Source organism: Ovis aries, chromosome 20 (assembly GCF_016772045.2).
Source record: "Ovis aries strain OAR_USU_Benz2616 breed Rambouillet chromosome 20, ARS-UI_Ramb_v3.0, whole genome shotgun sequence".
In the NCBI taxonomy this organism is placed as follows: Eukaryota; Metazoa; Chordata; class Mammalia; order Artiodactyla; family Bovidae; genus Ovis; species Ovis aries.
Window position 1 is genome coordinate 10189960 of NC_056073.1, and position 22215 is coordinate 10212174.

Genomic DNA, 22215 nt, shown 5'->3' on the forward strand with positions numbered 1-22215 from the left:
CTGCGTATTAGCTTGCTAGGGCTGCTGTAACAAATTACCACAAACTGGGCGGCTTTAAAATCATAGAAATTTATTCTCACAGTTCTGGAGGCTGGAAGTCTGAAATCAAGGTGTTGGCGGGGCTGTGTTCCCTCTGAAGATTCTAGGGAAGAATCTCTTCTGGCCTCTTTTTAGCTTTTGGTGACTCCTGGAACCTTTGGTGTTCTTTGACTTGCATGTCGCTGCATCGCCCCTACCTCTGCCCCTCTTCCCGTGGCCTTCTCCACTACTGTGTCTGTCTGTGACTGATCTTATAAGAACATCAGTCACTGAATTTAGGACCCACCCTAATCTAGTATGATCTCATCTTAATGCTTGGTAATTATGTCTGCAAATACCTTATTTTCAATAAAGTCACATTCTGAGGTTCTGGGTGGGGGACATGAATTTGGGGGGCACTTTATTCAATCCACAACAGATGGCCATGAGGGAGGGGCCCCTTCCCAGAGCCCCTTTGCTGTGGAGCCAAATGTGACTGGCTGCTAAATTAAGGCAGTTGCAGAGAGAGCTGCAGCTGGTGAAACACTGCATGCAGGTTATTCTGGGTGAGTGATCAGCAATCAAGATGTGAAGCGACAGCAGGCTTGTTGACTGGGAGCTGCGGAAGGCAGAAATGGGCTTTTTCCAGGAAAACAGTTCTGCTCCTTCGCCCTTTGGGGAATTGTACATCGTCCTGAGCTTTAACCTGACAATGGATTGGATCCTTGTGTTCAGGCTTGAATTCTCTGCTGGGGTCTCAAACTTCCCTGTGCACCAGGGTCTGGTTAAAAATGCAGATTCCTGGGCTCTGGCTCTGGGTTTAACGGGTCTGGGGTTGAGACCCCAGAAGGTTTGAACGAGGACCCCGTTACCTCAACCCAAGCCCAGTGATTCTGATGGATATCAGGTCACACTTAGAAGAACATTTTGTTGATTTCAGTACCACTTTAATTTGTCAAGAGGCCTAAATTAGAAACCTACAATGGGAGGATGAGGGGATTTAGAGGAGTTTCACTTTCTCACTTTAGAGATATTAAAACTGAGGCTCAGACAGGGCATTTTTAGGGCAGTAAACTATTCTGAATGATGTCATGATGGATGCATGACATTATGCATTTTTCAAAACCAGTGGAACTGTACAACACACAGAGTGAACCCTCAGGCAAGCTGTGGACCTTCTTTAATAATAATGTACCAATACTGGTTCACCGGTTGACACCTTCCTCTCATCCCTGAGCCAAGAAAATACAACCGCAGCTGCAGGAGGAAGAAGCTCTCTTGTCCCTTCTCCCTACACTTGGCTTTTGTTTCCTCAAATTGGGCTGGGGACTTCCCTGGTGGTCCAATGGTTAAGACTCTGTGTTTTCACTGCAGGCTGCGTGGGTTCAATCCCTAGCCAGAGAACTAAGATCCTGAGTGCTGCACAGCATGGCAAAAAAGAAAAGGGCAGGGCTGAAAAAACTCCCTAAGAACAACTGAGTGCTCCCTTCCCTTTATTCCACAGTGAGCTTGGGGCTCCATCCTCACGTAGCTGAAGGTAAAGAGGCTGGAGATCTCCTTTTTCACAACAGGCAGCAGAGGCCCAAGGCCACTCCATCGAGCGAAAGATCTCAGTGACTTGCCACGGTCATGCCTCACCCCTGCGTCCTACGCCAAGGTTTCCTGGAGCAGGAGCAGTGCCTGGTGGGATTCTGACCTGGTTCCTCCTGTGGGAGCCTGTGCTCAGCTGGGCAGCCATCCTCACTCTGGGCCAGCGTGTCAATAGGGACCGCTCCTGGTCTGGGGGCCCTTGACCTTTTTTTGTGCCGTGAATCCCTTCTCAAAATACTTTCCTTTGCATAAAGGGATCACAAAGGAAACTAGCTATGATGAAATACAGTTGTGAAAATATCGAAGTGTGTGAGGTTGTAATATATGGGTTTCTTTAACACATTAAATAACAAGAATCGAGGGGATGAGCCCAATAAACCACTGTCAACTTGAAGTAGAAATGAGTTTAAACAATGTTTCAAAATGTCTGCAAATGTGAAAGAAAAAGCATGGCTTTCTACTGGCCCTGCTAATGCAACTGCAGTTTTTTTGCCTTTATTCATAACTGAGAAAATGGAGGTGAGTGGAGGTTAAGCTGTAATATTTTCCAATCTCAGTTCATCAACCTCTGAATTCCAGTGTACAGGCTGTGGTTCAGGAACCCTAGTTAAAAACTTCTGTCTTGGATACAAAAATGCAACTTTAGGGATCCTTTGCTACTTCTTAACCATCACCACCCCCTCCACCACCACCTGTACCCCAACACCTCACCTTGTATGATCATGGAGCCAGGCTGGAAATGCCCAGATCTGCCCCCGGATGCCTACAACACGTACTTCCTGCCATTCCCCTGTCTCCCAGCCTTACCATCCAGGGAGGGATGGGTCTGACTGGGGCATTTTGCTAAGCAACTTGCAGAGGCCTCTGTATCTAGTTTCCAAGAAGGTGGACTCCTCCCACCCCCACCCCCACAACATTCCTTCTAAACAGTTTTCCTGATGAAGACATTTGGCCCAGAGCAGAGGCTGGGGTCCAGGTCTCCTATTTAGCACCACCCTGTTCTTTCCCCACAACGGCGGCAGCGCAGTCACCCACTGAGACCAGCCTGTGTGCCCCTCGCTCCTGCGTTACTGCCCCCATCCCCTCAACAGATACAAAAGACAGGCTTGTGGCAACTGGCCAAGAGGAGAAACTCCCAGGAAGACACTTGCTGCTCTTTGTTTTCCCGAAGGTCTGCCCCTTGAAAGTATTTTAGTAAGACTCCGGGAGGGCATGAAGGTGAGGGAGTGAGGAAGGGAAGTGCGTTTGAGAAGTGGTGAGGCTTAGCAGGTGGTTTCTCCTGACCGGAACGAGGCAGAGGGCCATGAGTGCCCACATTCTTCTGGGACTGTGTCCAGCTCCCTGTCAACACCCTGGAAAAACTCAGGAGGAGGCTGCTGAGTATGCTCGGGGAGGCTGAACCATAAGCCAAGGTCTCCTGGTCTTGGCTGAAATTATTCAGGGTTTCTCCTGTGGAGAGAGCCTGCTGCTGCTGCTGCTGTTTGGCCACTTCAGTCGTGTCCGACTCTGCGCGATCCTGTGGACGGCAGCCCGCCAGGCTCCTCTGTCCATGGGATTCTCTAGGCAAGAATACTGGAATGGGTTGCCATACCCTCCTCCGGGGGATCTTCCTGACTCAGGGATCGAACCCAGGTCTCCTGCATTGCAGACAGATTCTTGACTGCTGAGCCACCATGGAAAGCCTACACATTCTTAACTGATGCAGCACCTCAGGGTTTTTAAGTACAGATTCATGAACAGAAGGAACTTTCCTCATATTGCGGGGTTCATAAGATCCCAGAACTTCTGTATAACTCCAAGGAGGAACCCCAACAGAGATCGTGGTTGGATTTCTTCCAGGCAAGCAAGATCCGGCCTTGGCTTTAGAAATGACAGCCTAGTCCAGCCTCGCCTTTTCATCCTGTCAGAAGAGTGGCACCTCTGTTTTACCCTCTTTCCCTGTGTGGCTTCCTAAGGGGTTAAGTGTTGGGCTCTGCAGGCAGCTCCCTGCTGTTCTGCCATGTACCAGAAACTGTGACCTTGGGTCTCAGTTTCCTCATCTGTAAAGTGAGCCTAATAGTACTAGAGAAATTAACATAAGGGCAGCACTCGGAACAGTACCTGGCACATGGGAAGCGCTTACTAAGCATTAACCATTATTTTTGTTTTCTCTGCCACATGCTCTTCCCTCCTTGATTACCCCATCTTCCTGACATTGTCACGTCCTCCTTCTCAACAGTGGTTTTCTCCACTCAACTGGTCTCCTTCATATTAAATCTTCCTTCAGAGGATCCTCAAGAGATCTGACCTCGGTCTCTTATATTACAGCCCTAGTACCTGACCTCGGTCTCTTATATTACAGCCCTACTATCTGCAGCTTCTCAGGCAGATCTAGGAGGCAGCAGAGGGTGGAGCTGAGAAGCGTGGAGTTGTGGGGTTTGCATCGGAAAATACCTGGGGTTGAGAGAGAAGGGAGAGATGGATTTGAGGGACTGGCTCATGGAACTGGGTGGGGAGTAGTTGGCAGCCTGAAATCTGAAGGGCAGGCTAGTGAGCTGGAAATTCAGGCAGAACACCTTATAGGTTTGAGGCAGATTCTGTCCTTTCTAAGAAGACTCAATTTTTGCTCTTAAGGCCTTCAACTAATTAGATGAGGTCTGCAAACATTTACACCTTACATAAAGTCAGATTGTAAATGTTAATCACATTTACAAAATTTCTTTCCAGCACCTTCTAGACTAGGGTCTAAGGACACCACTGGGCATACGGCCTATCCAAGCTGACACATAAAACTAACCATCACACCATGTGATAAGTTTGTGGGGCAGGGTATCTACTCCTCTGAACCTCATTTTCTTTCTCTGAAAGAGTATAGAAGGGCTTACCACCTCACAGGACTGGTGAGGGGAAAGTGCATAGAGAGTCAATATTAGCTCTTGTACCAGGGGGTGCTCAGAAACACAAGTTGATGACGGTCATGCTCTTGGGAGCACCCAGAGATCCACGCCACAGCCGCCGCTCTTGAGCTCCGGTGCAGCTGCATGGGCCTCACAGAAAGCCACGGAGGCGCACCCATTCCCATCCGCTCCCACCCGGCAGACGGGCTCAGAACCTTCAGTTCACGTGGAAAACGCCCAAAGAAGTGAACCTCACTCTCTTTTTTTATGGGGAAAGGAGGAAAGTTTCTCCACTGGCTTTCTTCATCTTTGAGACAGGGGAGGACTTGGAGCAACACGTCAGAAAGAATTATACTTCACTTCTTCAGCAGCCATTTCACATTTTGTGAGAACTGCATATTCATGTCGGTAAAACAGCCAAGTAGGAACCGGATGACAGCTCAGTTTTCCTGAAAATCAGGAAATCAATCAAGCTGCCAAAATGAGATGACTGCATTGTGAAATACTGCTAACAGTCCAGAAAGTTGTTTTAAGTAAGAATGTTTTGAAATGGAAATTGTTTCTCTCCTCCTTCTTCCTCCCTCCTCTCCCTCCTTCCTTCCTTCCCTTCACTCCTTTTTAAGGTTGATGGTTAAAAGCCCACTGTTCAACTGTTTCTAACATGTTCAGCCTAGGTGTGAGTTTTCAAAAAACAGGCGAGATGACATGTGGCTCTCTCTGCCTCTCTCCCAGATTTTTCCTTTGTTCCAACTAACTGACACCCTTCTCTGCCCGTCCAGGAGCCTGCCTGCCATTGTCCACACCTGTCTCTCCTGTTTCCTGTCCTTTTTTAAACAGTGAAGCCATGACTTCAGCCACCTCTCCAACAATCAGGAATAAAATGATTCCAGAAAACTCTCTCTGTGTCTAGTATTAAGCTGTACCTTTTAAACTTTGTTTAAATATATAAAATAAACTTCTAGTTTTAGAATAGTTTTAGATTTATATAAAAGCTGCCATCCCTGGTGGCTCAGATGGTAAAGAATCCACCTGCAACGCGGGAGACCTGGGTTTGATCCCTGGGTCCTGAAAATACCCTGGAGGAGGGCATGGCAACCCACTCCAGTGTTCTTGCCTGGAGAATCCCATGCACAGAGGAGCCTGGCGGGCTACAGTCCACAGGATTGCAAAGAGCTGGACACGACTGAGCGACTACACACTTTTTTTTCCGTGCGCTCCATATCCAATTTCCCTATTATTAATATCTAAAATTAGCATGCTATGTTTATCATAACTAATAAATAAATATCGATATATCATTAACTAAACTCTATACTTTTGTATTTCCCTAATTTTTACCTATTCTCTGCTGTTCCAGGATCCCATTCAGTTCGCTACATGTCTCCTGAGGTTCCTCTCGGCAGTGACAGTTTCTAAGACTTAGCTTATTTTCAGCAATTTTAACAATTTTGAAGAGTACTCGTCAGGTATTTTGTAAAATGTCTCTCAGTTAGGGTTTGTCTGATGCATTCTCATGGTAAGACTGGGATAATGCGTTCTGGGGACAAAGGTCACATGGGTAAAATGTGATCATATTATGTCATGAGTTTGTTGTTGTTTAGTTATTTAGTGTCAAAATGATTTATCACTGTCAGTGTTAACCTTGAATACTTAAGTAAGGTTGTGTTAGCCAGATCTCTCCACTGTTCGGTTACTTCCTCCCTCTTCACATTGCCATTCCTTGAGAAGGGAAATTATTTGGAGTTCCCTTGAATGGGAGATTTATTCAGCAACTTATTTATATCAGAATAGATTCATGGATATTTATTTTAAACACTGGGTTATGATCAAATAAATAACATAATAAAATAAAAATAATAAAAGTTTTACCTTTCGGCTTGATTTGCAGGTTTTCTTCCTTTTGTGTGGATTGAGCCCATCTCCCTGAAAGGGCCTGGAGGTACTGTCCACACCCAGAGAGTCCACTCATCAATCCTGCAGACACATGGCGTCCTAGGGGTCATGGAAACGGTTTTCACTTCTCCCATCTGGATGCTGGTCGGTCCACAGAGCCCACTTTAGACAGGCATCCTGAAGGCCCTTCTTCCTCTTGCCCGTTTCCTTACTGATCGTCTCAGTCTTTTCCACCCCTATGTCCACTGATCCCTGGGTGAGGAATCTGGGGACCTTCATTCTATTTGCGTGAAATAGTAAAGCTAAATACAACAAACTGAACATTCACGGGCATTAGAGCTGTCCTCTAGGTGGATGTTTCCGGGGTGCACTGTTTCGGGCACTTGGCATACATTGTTTCTAATCCTCTAATGACAGGGTCATTGCTAGTCCCATTTTACAGATGTGGAAACTGGGACTCTGAGAGTTTAAAAAATACACCCAGGGTTTTTCTCCTGCCGCATGGTTTGCTCCTTCTCATAGTCTCCTTCACTAGTCCCTCTTCTTTGCTTCCACTTCCTATGTGACCACGTGCAAACCACTTCCCTCTGAGCCTTCATTTCTTGCCTGGAAATACTGTTGGATGAATTCAATGAGATACATAGAAAGTCTTCTGCTCAGGGCTCAATAAATAGCATCTGTTATTACTTTTAATTTAATGAGGATTAATTTTTTTTTTAAAGACCTCTTTCTACTCGTTTCCCTTTTACATTTATGCTCACCTCTTAAGGGTCTCATCTATTCTCATGGCTTTAAATACGATCTATATGTCAGTGAATACCAAATGTATATATCTACCTTGGATCTTTCTTTTAATTTCAGACATCTTCACGTGAGTGTTTTGAAACAAAAGTTGGAGGTTCTGGACTTCCCTGATGGTACAGTAGATAGGAATCGCCTGCCTATACAGGGGCAGGCGTTCAATCCCTGGTCCGGGAAGGTTCCACATGCTGTGGAACAGCAAAGCCTGTGCACCACAACTACTGAAGCCTGTGTGCTATAGCTCCCATGAGTCACAAACACTGAGCCCGTGTGCCACAACTATTGAAGCCTGCATGCCTAGAGCCTGCACTCTGCAACAAGAAGCCACCACAGTGAGAAGCCTGTGCATTGCAATGAAAAGTACCCCCCACTCACCGCAACTGGAGAGAAAGCCCATGCCCAGCAACAAAGACCCAGCACAACTAAAATTCAATCAATTAATTAACGTGCATGCTAACTTGGTTCAGTCGTGTTCCTCTCTTTGTGACCCATGGACTGCAGCCCACCAGGCTCCTCTGTCCATGGGATTCTCCAGGCAAGAATACTGGAGTGGGTTGCCAGGCCCTTCTCCAGGGGATCTTCCCGACCCAGGAATAGAACTCGCATCTCTTATGTCTCCTGCATTAGCAGTCAGGTTCTTTACCACTAGCATTTGGGAGGCAATTAATTAACGACAACATCAAAAGAAGCTGGAGATTCTACTTCCAGTAGTTGCGGAGTATCCTGTATTGTATTACAATAAATATGGACGCTGGGTAAAATAAAAGAATACAATTATTTGAAGGGACTGGAGAGAATAAAAAAAAAGGAAGAAAAATTGGAAGGGAGTTAACTGCTGACAGAAAGGAGGTGCAGTGGATAAGACTTGTGATTATGAGGGTTTTTGCATGAAGGCACTACCCAGAACAATTCTAGCATAGGATGACCAGAATTCAAGCATGATGTTGCTGGTCTTACTGGTTTGACAAGTCAAGAGAATCAAGTTTAGAAAAGAAATCCAAGAAAGATCCACAGAGGCTTCTTTAGAATGCATATAAAATCTGACCAAACCCTTGGCTGACTCCTGACCTGTGCATGTACAAGGGATACTCCAAGGAGCCCAGCAGAAAACAACCGGAAAAAGACAACTGGAAACTAAAAGAACTGAGCAGAAATATTAGAGGCTGCCCATCTCAAGGGACACAGAATTTGAAATTTTATGCCTGCCAAGTTAACTGCCTAATAAAAATAGTCTCTAGAGGAAGATAACAGAATCTAGGTTTTCTACAATGTATCAGCTACAATGCTCAGTATTAGAAGATTTTTTTTTTTAATGCTGAACTTGCAAATAAGCATGGAAATGTGAACCATAGTGAAAAGAAAGCAGTCACTAGGAAGCAATTCTGAAATAACTCAGATATTTAATTAGTTGATGAAGCTTTCAAAGTGGCTATAATATATATGTTCAAGAACCTTAATAAATGCACTCATAATGAATGAGCAAGTGGTCAAATTCATCAGAGAACTAGAAACTATTAATAAAAGATAATTCTAGAGTGAAAACCATAAATGAAAAATTCACTAGATAGGCATCATATTCCATGATCCGTGGCAGGTTAGGATCATGGTGGCAGAGCCCTGGACACGGAGGACCCACACAGATGGAGGGCTGACTGTAAGTTATACACAGAGTTTTGACTGCATAGAGGATCTGTACCCCTAACTCCTGTATTGCTCAAAAGTCAACTGCACATTCTTTCTCAGAGTTTCTTTGAAAGAGACATGAGTACTTAAAGTGAAGAATATACCACTACATGGCAGAGTTTATAATATATGTCCATTCAACAAATATGAAGACAATAGCACAAAAGATAAGCTGGGGAAAGAACTTCCCTGTTTCAGGATTCTCATATTTAATGTGACATGACAGAATGTAAGATCCAAGTAGACTCTGATAAATTTAGGATGCATATTATAATCCCCAGAAGAGCCACTAAAAACTACTGCAAAACAAGAATGGAAACAAAATGAGTAAAACATTCAATTAACCCAAACAAAGGCAAGAAAAACGTAGATGGAAATAGACCTAAATGCAACCATACTTATGGTTACATTAATGTAAATAACCTAAACACTACAAATGAAAGGCAGAGACTGTCAAAAAGGGTAGAAAAGACCCAACAACTTGCTATCTACATGAGTCCTTTAAAGGAAGACACAGGTCGATTGAAAGTAAAAGGATAAAACATCATAGACTCTGAACACAGCAAACACAAGACAGCATGAGTGACTAGAGCATACCAAATCCAAAAGATTTCAGGACAAAGTTATGGGAGGCAAAGAGGGGCATTCATAAAATCAAAGGGCCAGTTTCCATCAGAAAGACACAACCACCTTAAATCGTTAAGATTATGTAACACTTACGTAACACGTAAATGTGTCTGCGCCTAATAACAGAGCTTCAAAAGGCATGCATACTGACAGAACACACCCAATATATCTATTTCATTGTTTGTGTGTTTCATATCACTAATATCCTTCCTTAGCTATTTTAATGTCTATTGCGCTTGTTCTAAACTTTTGGTTTATCTGTTTGAACACATATTCTTCTGAAGGCAGGGCTCCTTGGATGTCTTCTTATTTTGGCTTCTTTATCTAACAATGAACAGTGGGGAAAAGCAAAGGTCATACCTAGTCTGTATCAGGATAAGATAGTGGACAACCTTGCCTTGTTTCAAAGGAAGTTTGCTACTAAAATACTTAATGTTAGTGTTACAGCTCTTTTAGAATTTGTCTAGCAGGCTTTCCGGTTTGCACCGGAAAGCCCAAAAAAATAAAAAATAAAAAAATAAAATACTCAATGTTGCAATTGAGCATGAATGTTTACTGGGTTTTGGTGGATACAGTTAAACAGGTTAAGGAAGTTAACTTTCTTCCTAATTTGCTAGTTTTTTTTTAATTGCATGACTTAAATTGCACTGAATGCCTTTTCTGTAAAAATGTTTTCCCTTTTGCATCTGTTTATATAATGAATATATTAATGTATTCTCTAGTAGATTTTCATGGTGAATCCTTCCTGGTTACAACACATAGGTACATATCTATTACAAACATCTTGTGGTATGGTTACAATCTCTGAACCAGTACTGATATACTCTCATTAACTACAGTTCATAGTTTACATTAATGCTCACTCTCTGTGTTGCACAGTTCCACGTGCTTTGATAACAGCACAATATCATGTATCCACAATTATAGTATCATATAGAATAACTTTACTGCCCTAAGTGAATCCATCTATTAATCACCCCATCCCACATCCTGCCTGTTGAAGCCCTGGCAGCTAGTATTTTTTTTATTTTCTTAATGTTTCTATAGTCTTGCCTTTTCCAGAATGCCATAGAGTTGGATTCATAGAGTAGGCAGCCTTTTCACACTAGTTTCTTGTTTAGCCATATGCCTTTAAAGTTCCCCCATGTCTTTCTGTGACTTGCTAATGCTTATTTTTCTCACTCAACATTCCATTGTCTGGATGCGCCACCGTTTGTCCATCCATTAACCTCTTGAAGGATATCTTGGTTGCTTCCAGTAGTGGGCAGTTATGAATACAGCTGCTATAAGTTTATACGCAGGTTGTTGTGTGAGAACATGTTTTTAACTCAGTTCAGTAAATGCCTAAGAGCACAACTGCTGGATTGCATGGTAAGCCTTTGTTCAACCTCATAAGAAACTTTCAAACTGTTTCCCAAAGTGGCTGCGTCATTCTGCATTCCTAGCAGCCAGCACTGAGCTCCTGTTGCTTCACATCTTTATCCGCCTTTCGTGCTGTCAATATTCTGGATTTTAGCCAATCCAATAGTTGTGTAGCGGTATCACGTTGTTGTTTTAATCTGTAATTCCCTAAAGACATATTACGTAGATCATATTTTCATGTGCTTACTTCCCATCTGGCCATCTTCTTTGGCAAGGTGTCTATTCAGATTTTTTTTTCCCATTTAAAAGATTAGGTTGTTTGGGGAATTCTCTGGTGGTCCAGTGGTTAGGACCCTGTGCTTTCACTGCCGAACGCCTAGGTTCAATCCCTGATCAGGAACTAAGATGTAGCACAAGCCAAAAAAAAAAAAAAAATTTGTTTTCTTGCTGTTAAGGGTTCTTTGTATATTTTGGATACATGTCTTCTACCAGATACATGCTTTGCAAATATTTTCTCCCAGTCTGTGACTTATCTTTTCATTCTCCCAACAGTGTCTTTTGCAGAGTGTAAGTTTTCAGTTTTAACAAAGTTCAACTTATGTGTCTATGCTTTCATGACCCTGCTTTTTGCGTTATACCTAAAAACTCATCACCAAATCCAAGGTCAGCTAGAGTCTATCCTCTATTATATACTCATCTGACTTGAAATGCTTGCCTTTTTCATTCTTCTTTACAGTACAACCCTCTTCTGACTGCATCCTAGAAGTTTCTGGGCTATTTTCTTTTGTCTTCATTGAATTCATTACAGTCCTGCTTCTGCTTTATGTTTTGTTTTCTGGCCACTAGGCGTGTGGGATCTGAGCTCCCCAACCAGGAATCAAGCCCAGACCCCTGCACTGGAAGGCGAAGTCTTAACCACTGGGCCACCAGGGAAGTCCCTGGGCTATTTTCTGGTTTTCCCTATTTCAGCAGCCCTATTTCTGAATACTTTATTTCTCAGATACTAGTTTTCGTCCCTCTTGGGCAAACATTGCCCAGAGTCAGTAAAAGACAACTACTTTTTCAGTTTTCCAGTGTCTCTGATCTCAGAGCCGTGTCCTCTGACTTTTGGACAACCATCACTCCATTCTTTAATCCTCAAAATACTGCCAGAGGTATAAAAGGGAAGAAAGCAAAAGATAAGGAGGCAGCATTTGCTAGTTTCCAGAACCAATCTCAGGACATAAAAGAGCAAACACTTCCCAAACTTTGTAATTCCAGTCTGTCTGATCTAAATTCATATCCAGTGCTCACTTGTTAATTAACAGCCTTCTTTATTGATTTTCTTTGCAGACTTACTAAGGAAAAATTTAAGAAAAAATTTTCAGTTACAGAATTTAAACTGACAAAATCTCTTATATCAGAAATGAAAAACAAATTAATTTCTTCCTATTTGCCTTTTCCTTTTGTAATTGAGTAATTTGAGTTTCTAAAGGTTCTAACACTCATGTGTTCAATATTTTATTTCATTTGAAAACAATAACAGTAAGAAATGTGTTTGATGGACTTGCTAGGTAATTTTTATAACTGACTGCTGTTTCTGATTAAGTATGCTTTCACAAAGATAAACTATTAAATCATTCACATAATTTCTGTCTGACATGTTTAACTTAAGCTTAGGCAAAGAGAGTGTATTAGTTACTTAGGGGTGCAGTAAGAAACTTCCACAAACCAGGTGACTTTATAGTTTAAAGAGATTCATTTTCTCATGGTTCCTGGAGGCCAGAAGTCTGAAATCAAGATGTTAGCAGAGCCACGCTCCCTCTGAAGAATTTAGGGAGAAGAAGACTCCTCCCCAGACTCTTTCTAGCTTCTAGTGGTTACCAGCAATCCTTGCCATTCCTGGGCCTATAGCTACATCACTCCAGCTTCTGCTTCTGTCTTCATGTGACCATCTTCCCTGTGTGTGTATATGTTTCCAAATCTCTATCTTCCTTCTAAGGACACCTGAGGATTTAGGGTCCACCCTATTCCAGCGTGACCTCATCTCACTAATTACATCTGCAAAGACCTTCTTCCAAATAAGGTCATGGTCACAGGTATCAGGGGTTAGGACTTCACTGCATCATTTTGGAGAACACATTTTAACCCACCACAGAGTGCAATCCAGAGGTCTCAGGTATAAAAACCAAAAGTGACACACTAAAGAAAGAAAACCACAGGACAAAATGTGCTGCAGGAAGAGTAACTGGGGGTGGTGGTGTGGTGTGTGGTTATAGCTGTCAAGAAAGGCTGCTTCAGCTGGAGACAGTGCCTGCTCTAAACCTTCAAAGAGAAGCAAGGTCTAAATATGCTTGACTTCAGCCCCCGAAAAAATGAGGAAAGCAAAGACCCAGATCCCCAATATTAACTAAAGAAGAAAGAAGATAGTGCTAAGTTGTGTCTGACCTTTGTGATCCCGTGAACTGTAGCCTGCCAGACTCCTCTCTTCATGGGATTCTCCAGGCAAGAATACTAGAGTGGGTTGCCATTTCCTTGTCCAGGGGAACTTCCCAACCCAGAACTGAACCCAAGTCTCCCATATTGCAGGCAGATGCTTTACCAATTGAGCTATACAGGAATCAAAGTGGCGGATTTAAGTTACAAGCAAGATAATCACAGCTGAACGTGAGCAGAATGTGATGGACTAGGTCTCATACCTGCTCAGCAGCCAGGTTACTGAAGGCAACACACTCGCTATACCTTTAATTTTTGCTTCTTTTGTTTTGCTTCATTATTGGCTAATGAGGTGTTCTGGTAAACATTTCTCATCTATATTGTTAGTTGGCATTTCCCTCAACCATTTGTTCAAATCTCAGAAAGCACTGGCTGTACTATCATGCTACATAAGGCCACGTAAGATTCATTATAATAATTCTGTGTGGGATTAACACTGATATTTTTCTACTGCTCCTTTTCTACCCCAGTTTTCATGAAATATATATTTATCTGACTGCTTTGGGTCTATGGAGGGGGTATATGGGCTTGTAGTTGCAACACATGGGCTTAGCTGCCCCATGGATGTGGGATCTTAATTCCCCAAACCAGTGATCAAACCAGCAACCCCTGCATTTGGAAGGGGGATTCTCAACCACTGGACCACCAGGGAAGTCCCTTAGGTTATTTTTTACCTGTGGTAAGATATATACTAAATGGTAACTGTCCATTTCCCTATGATTCTGATTATTCTAAGTACTTCATATAAGTACTTAGATATATATCCATCTTTTGGGGACTGGCTTTTTTTCACTCACCATAACGTCCTCAAGGTTTTTCCATGTTACACCATATCGTGGAATTCTTTTCAAGTCTGAATAATATGTGTGTACCACGTTTTTGTATCTGTTCATCTACTGATGGACACTTGGGTTGCTTCCATGTCTTGGCTATTGTGAATAATACTGCTATGCTTATATGGGTGCACAAATATCAGTTTGGGATCCTGTTTTCAATTATTTGGGGTATATACCCAGATGTGGAATTGCTGACTCATATGGTAATTTATTTTTTTGAGAAATTACCATAATGTTTTCCACAGAGGCTATACTATTTTACATTGCCACCAACAGTGCAAAAGGGTTCCATTTTCTTCACATCCTTACCAAAACTTGCTGCTTTCTGATTTGATGACAGTGGCCATCCTAATGGGTATGCAGTGGTATCTCATACTCTCTCCACGCCTAGACCAGCAGCTTGCCGTACAGCGCAGCAGAGTGGCCTACTGAGGATCTAGGCGAGTCTCCAACTGAGACAACACCTCATGAGGTTGGGGTGCTGGCCTGCAGGATGTACTACATGTTTGAAATCATAAAGCAACGTATCGGCACACATTGCTTCTTCTAATTGCAGGTATGGAAACTATGAGGTGGAGGTGGGATAGACTTTCAATACTAAGTGAAATGACCTACCAAATAATTGCTGCTTATCTCTGTGACTTGGGACTCTGCTGACTTGGGACTAGGGATACAAGAGCTTATACTACTCAGTTCAGTTCAGTTGCTCAGTCGTGTCCGACTCTTTGCGACCCCATGGACTGCAGCACGCCAGGCCTCCCTGTCCATCACCAATTCCCATAGCCTACTCAAACTCATGTCCATTGAGTCAGTGATGCCATCCAACCATCTCATCCTCTGTTGTCCCCTTCTCCTCCCGCCTTCAATCTTTCCCAGCATCAGGGTCTTTTCCAATGAGTCAGTTCTTCGCATCAGGTGGCCAAAGTATTGGAGTTTCAGCTTCAGCATCAGTCCTTCCAAAGAATACTCAGGATTGATCTCCTTTAGGATGGACTGGTTGGATCTCCTTGCTGTCCAAGGGACTCTCAAGAGTCTTCTCCAACACCTTATAATACTATAAGGGGAAAAAACAATGTTTCCAATGTTGGTCATTTGGGGCTTTTATGCCACAAACAGTGAGGTGGAAAAGGGGTCATTGTGTTAGCTAGGGGAACTGATCCTGAAGAATCTTGACAATCAAAGTAAAAATGTTATAGCTTCAAAGTTGGGCATGAGAGAATCTGAAATCCGATCTGTCGTTCTAGAGCAGGACTTATACTACCAAATCAAGTGGAAAAAGCTAATGTTAAGACCACCACACCCACAAAGGACAGAATTATCAAGGGCTAGATGCCTTGAGAAGGTAAATTTGATATGAAACCCCAAATCACTGGGTGCCTGTGTGAGGGCAAAGCAAATGTGGCATAAATTACAGAAGGAGAAAGTCATACATGCCAATTGCATTCTCATAAGCTGTTACAAAATAAAGACATCACCTCTAGCCATATTTCTTTCATTGCTGTGTATACATTTATACATTTTAATGAATTTTTTCCTTCCTTTTCTCTATTTCCATTATTTATATTTGGAAAGTAAGTTGTGGTTAATTATACAATTTTTAAAAACCAGGTTTATTGAGGTGTAATTTACTATACTGAAATTTATCCTTTTAAAGTGTACAGTTCAAGGAGTATAGTCATATAACCACCACAACTGAGACATAAAATATTCCTTTTACCTCCAAAATTCCCTCATGCCCCTTCGAAGTCAATTTGCTCCCCTAACTCCCAGTCTTTGGCAAACACTGATCTGAATTTTGACCCTATGGCTTTTGCCTCTTACAGAATGTCATTAACACGGACTTGGACGCTACATACCCCTTTGTGTCTGGCATCTTTCGCTTGACATAGTCTTTTGAAATGTATGAAATGCTTAAAGAAATAAAAACGCCGTCATCCTATGACTGAAAAACAAGACCCAAATTGGAACACAGAGAGATAAGAAGCTGACAAGCTCTGGAAGAGGGCTTAAAAGGATATGAGGGATAGGACAAGATGGTCTAATGTAATTTAATCAGTCTCAGAAGAAGAGACTGGAGAGAAGCAATGTTTGGAAAAGCAATTAATGAGAGTTTTCCAGACTCGAATCCTCTGATACAGAATGAAGAATGTATACCAAACAAGATAAATAAAAAAGAACCACATCTAAAGCACGATATAGTAAAACTCAAACATCAAAGACAAGGAGTAGGCTTCAAAAGCAACTCAAGAGAACAGGCAGATGGCTTGCAAAGGAATAACAAACTGACTAATCGCAGCCTTTTCAACAGCAACAGTGAATCGAGACTACTGGCGTAGTGCCCGAAGTGCCAAGAGAAAACCAGCTCTCAGCCTGCCCTGATAACCAGAAAATGATCTTTCAAGAAAAACCATGAACTAAAGATATCTTCAGATAAACAAATACCAACTAGCCTTCTCTGAAGGAATTTCTAAAGTATATAATTACAGCAGAGGGAAAAAGATCCCAGTGAGAAGATGCAAGAACGAGTGGAAGGCATTAAAAAAAAAGATGTAGGCAAATCTGAGCAAACATTTTGTACGGTGATAATGAAAATATCTAGTATGTAGGGTTAATAAAAGGTCACGGCTTGTGGTAAAGAGGGGTTGGTGAGAGCAATTTCTCTCTTCTTTAAGATATCTTTCAAAAACTGTAAGGTATATGGAGGATTAAAAGCCTGTTAACTCCATTTTCAGGAAAGCTGAGTGACAGATATCTGTACAAGTCAAAAATGCCTAAGTGCTGCCAGAGGCATCACAGAAGCCGCATGGGGATCAAGTAGATGGGATTAAGTGAACAGAAAGAGGCCAGAGGTGACAGATCGCAGAAAATATTAGTAAAACTACATTTCCTGTGGGTGACGGGCTCATCCTGAAGTGAGCAACCTACATCCTTTACACACCACAAGAGATGAGAACGCTGGCAACCACCAGGCAGAAGGCAACTGGTCAGAAGCTTGTGTGGACAGAAGCACAGAAAAGATAAAGGGAGAAAAGAGAGAAATTACCACAAAAACAGCAGCTTAAAACAATATACAGTTATTATCTCACGGTTTCCATTGCTTAGGAGTCTGAACGCTGGGTCTTCAGGGTCTCACAAGGTAACAATCAAGGTGCCAGTCAGGCTGCACTCTCATCTGGGGATCACATCCTTTTTCAAGCTCACATAGTTGTTGGCAGAATTCATTTCTTTGTGGCTATAAACTCAAAACAGTTGACATCTTCAAAGGCAGCAGGAAAGCTCTGACTTCAGAGAAAGCCCTAAACTCTCTTTTAAAGCCTATACCTGATCAGGTAAGGCTTATCCAAAGTAATCTCCCTTTCATCAAGTCAAAAGTCAACAGATTAGGGACTTAATTACATCAACAAAATCCCTTAGTCTTTGCCACATTACATAAACATAGTCATGGGAGTGATACACTCTATTATATTTCATATATATGAAATATATGTCTACCTTCAACAGAAAGGGATCATACAAATACTGCCTAAGTACACTAAGTAACATATAGCAAAGACAAAAACTAGGAATACATTAAAAACAACACGTTACAATCGAGTAAGATTATTTTAAAATACAAAGATAGTTCAGTATAAGGATATAATTTTCAGAGATACTAAGAAAGCTTTGATAATGTTCAACAAACCATCTTTGATTTTAAAATCCTTTTAAAAACAGGGATAGATTCTCTTTATATCCCCAAAACAAATATAATGCTTAATGAGGAAACAGTGGGAGCATTTTCATTGAAATTAGGAAAAGTCTGTCTACTACTGAGACAGTTATTAATATTATACTAGAGATACTACCAACACAATGGGCGAAGACTGAAAAGAGTTCAGAAGTACAGAAATTGGAAAGGAGGGGGTCTATTACTCTTTGCACATGATGTGACTATACACACGGAAAATGCAAGATAATCAACTGAAAACTACTACAAATAATAATAAAATCCAGTAAAGTAGAACGTAAGTAATTTTCACATATGCAAATAATAATCAGAAAATACACTGAAAGGAAAGGCCTCATTCACTACAGCAACAAAAATATAAAATACTCAGGAATAACACTAACAGAAATGGGTAAGACCTAGCAAGCATGGGGGTGGAGTGGGGTGGAGGGGGTGGGGAGTAGAGTGAAAACACTGACACACATAAGCACACAAAAGGCTTCAGAAAATAGACCTTATTACAGAATAAGTTCAGTTCAGCCACTGAGTTGTGTCCGACTCTTTGAAATCCCATGGACTACAGCACACGAGGCTTCCCTCTCCATCACCAACTCCCAGAGCTTGCTCAAACTCATGTCCATTGAGTCGGTGATGCCATTCAACCACTTCATCCTCTGCCATCCCCTTTTCCTCCTGCCCTCGGTCTTTCTCAGCATCAGGGTCTTTTCCAATGAGTCAGTTCTTCACATCAGGTGGCCAGAGTACTGGAGCTTCAGTTTCAGCCTCAGTCCTTTCCAATGAATATTCAGAACTGATTTCCTTTAGGATGGACTGGTTTGACATCCTTGCAGTACAAGGGACTCAAGGGTCTTTTCCAACACCACAGTTCAAAAGCATCAATTCTTCGGCGCTCAGCTTTCTTTATGTTCCAACTTTCACATCCGTACATACATGACTACTAGAAAAGCCTCAGCTTTGACTATATGCACCTTGCTGGTAAAGTAATGTCTCTACTTTTTAATATGGTGTCTAGGTTTGTCATAGCTTTTCTTCCAAGGAGCAAGTGTCTTTTAATTTCATGGCTGCAGTCACCATCTGCAGTGATTTTAGGAGCCCAAGAAAACAGAGTCTGTCACTGTTTCCATTGTTTCCCCAGCTATTTGCTATGAAGTGATGGGACTGGATGCCATGATCTTAGTTTTCTGAATATTGAGTTTAAAAGACAATATCAAAAAGGTTTTGATTTTCCCTTTAAAAATATCAAATGATTTATTTAAAAATTTTTATTTTTCATTGAAAAAAAATTTTTTTTATTTTTCATTGAAGGATAATTGCTTTACAATATTCTGTTGGTTTCTGCCATACGTCAACACGAGTCAGCCACAGGTATATGTATGTCCCCTCCCTCCTGAACCTCCCTCGTGTCTTCTACCTCATCCCATCCCTCTAGGTTGTTACAGAGCCCCTGTTTGAGTTCCCTGAGTCAAACAGCAAATTCCCATTGACTATGTATTTTACATATGGCGGTGTACATGTTTCCACGTTACTTTCTCCATTTGTCCCACCCTCTCCTTCCTCCCCAGCCCCCACGCCTGTAAGTCTGTTCTTTACGTCTGTGTCTCCACTGCTGGCCTGCAAACCGCTTCATCAGTACTGTCTTTCTAGAGCTCATATGTATGTGTTAGTATACAGTATTTGCTTTCTCTTTCTGACTTTACTTCACTCTGTATAACAGGCTCTACGTTCATCTACCTCATTAGAACTGACTCAAACGTATTCCTCTTTATGGCTGGGTAACATTCCACTTTATATATGTACTACAGCTTCTTTATCCATCTGTCAATGGACATCCAGGTTACTCCACGCCGTAGCTACTGTAAATAGTGCTGCAATGAACCGTGGGGTACATATATCTTTTTCCATTCTGATTTCTTCAGGAGATATGCCTAATAGTGGGATTTCTGGGTCATATGGTAGTTTTACTCCTAGTTTTTAAAGGAATTTCAATACTGTCTTCCATAGAGGCTGTATCAATTTACATTCCCACCAACAATGCAAGAGGGTTCCCTTTTCTCCACACCTTCTCTTCTTTTTACTACCAATTTCATCCCCAAAGTTATGAAAAAACAAATAAGAATAGCCAGCAAAAGGTCATCTATATGGTCATCTAAAACACAGAAAATACTTAAGGGTAATTTAATAAAAATGCACAAAACCTTTGCACTGAAATCTATAAAACGTTTCTGAGTTAAAGACACACATTCATGGAAAAAATAGTCTATGAGTAGACTGTAAGACTGATATTGTTTAAGCTATTCCCCCTAAATTGATATAGAGACTCAATGAAATCCTAATCAAAATCTCCATAACTTTATTATGGAAATTGACAAGCTGATTCTAAAATTTATGTGGAACTGCCAAGGATATAAATACTCAAAATAACCTCAGAAAAGGAAAGTAAATTTGGAGATATTATTCTACATGCCTTCAAAGCTTATAATAAAGCAAAGAAAATCAAGACAGTGTAACACAGGCAAAAGCACAAAGAGATCAATGTAACAGAGTCAAGGAATAGATCCACACATTACATGGTCAAATTATTTTCGACAAACTCATTAAATAGAGAAAGAAAAATATTTTTTTCAAAATGGTTCTACAGGGACTTCCCTGGTGGTCCAGTGGTTAAGAAACCACCTTGCAATGCAGGGTACACAGGTTAGATTCCTGGTGAGGGAACTAAGATCCCACATGGCAAGAGGCAACTAAGCCTGCACACCACAGTGAAGATCCCATGTGCTGCAACTAAGACCCGATGCAGCCAAATAAATAAATGCAATTTTCAAATGGCACCAGAAGTATAATTTATACACAGGGAATGCCCAGATTTAAAGTGCACAGTTCCGCCATTCTTAACAAATGTATGTACAAACTAATACATTCATACTCTTGTCAATTCCCAGGTTGATGGCCTTAAACATATGAAAGAATGCTCAAGCTCTCTCATAATAATAGAAATTCAAGTTAAAACTGTATCAAAATATTATTTTTTCACCCATCAGAGCGGCAAAAATCTAAAAGCTTGCTAAAATGATGCTGTGGGAAAACAGGCCCTCTCACACGTGGTTTATATGAGTCTCAACTGGCAGAGTCCTTATGGAGAGCTATCCCATTTCCAAATGCATATAGCCTTTGACACAGGAATTCTACTTTGGGTGGTTTATCCCACAGATATACTTCCATGTGTACAAAACAGTATGTGCATAAAGCTATTCTTAGCAGAACTGCTTACAATAAGCCTCAAACAACCCAAATTTCATCTGTATGGGCAGTTTGCTGTTTAGTTGCTAAGTCATATCCGACCCTTTGCAACCCCATGGACTGTAGCGCACCAAACTCCTTTGTCCATGGGATTTCCCAGGGAAGAACACCAGAGTGGGTTGCCATTTCCTTCTCCAGGGGATCTTCCCAACCCAGGAATCAAACCCACGTCTCCTGCACTGGCAGTTGGCTTCTTTACTGGTGAACCACCAGGGAAGTTCACCGTGAATTTGTTACTTAGCCACAACAATTAAATTCAAAAGAATAGGTCTAAAATACTAGAAAACTGTAGTATGTAATCAAAAGGCCAGGAAGTTGGAGTAAAAGAGTTCTAAGTTTTTTATACTATTCAGGAAGACTTATCTATGTACCACTCATTGCTTACCTCTACCGTCTACCTGATTTCATGGATAACTCTGTGCCACTGCCTTAGTCCTGTAACACAAAGAAAATGCTTTTCTTAAAAAAAAAAAAATTGAGATATAATTGACATATAAATTAGTTTCAGATGCACAATTAGTTCATTATCTGTATATACTGCAAAATGATCACCAAATAAGTCCAGTTAACATTCATTACCATACATAGTTACAATTTTTTTTTCTTGTGGTGAGAATTTTAAAAACAGTATTAATTTGGTTGTACTGGGTCTTAGTTAAAGCATGCAGGATCTCTAGTTGAAGCATTCGACTCTTAGGACTCTTGGTCATGGCACACGGGAGGGATCCAGTTCCCTGAGCAGAAATTGAACCTGGGCCCCCTGCATTGGGAATGTGGAGTCTTAGGCACAGGACCACCAAGGAAGTCCCGTGGTGAGAACTTTTAAGTTCTCTCTTAGCATACAATACAATATTATTAATTATAGTCCACATGTTAGGCATTATGGTCCCAGGACTTATTTGTAACTGGAAGTTTGTACCTTTTGACTCCCTTAACTCATTTGCCTACCCTTAACCCCATCTCTGGCAACCATCAATCTATTCTCTGTCTCTATGAGTTTGTTTGAGATTCCAAATATAACTGATATCAT

The 22215-nt window shown here is 41.6% G+C and overlaps 1 long non-coding RNA gene and 1 other non-coding gene across 3 annotated transcripts in view; one reads left to right on the forward strand and one right to left on the reverse strand.

Moving 5' to 3' along the window:
* Positions 1–49: 49 nt before the first annotated feature.
* LOC114109624 (uncharacterized) overlaps positions 50–22215 on the reverse strand; it is a 39119-nt gene continuing 16953 nt past the window's right edge. The window contains exons 2-4 of one of the 2 annotated variants that reach the window (XR_006057278.2): positions 21571–21620; positions 6354–6476; positions 50–4041 (exon numbers count right to left, since the gene is read on the reverse strand). This is a non-coding gene — a long non-coding RNA (uncharacterized LOC114109624). Of the gene's footprint in view, positions 6477–21570; positions 21621–22215 lie in introns of both variants that reach the window. The other variant, XR_003586237.3, reaches the window with a different exon arrangement.
* On the forward strand, positions 9925–9986 carry LOC114109759 (U7 small nuclear RNA). Its single transcript, XR_003586338.1, has one exon. It is a non-coding gene; the product is annotated as a U7 small nuclear RNA (small nuclear RNA).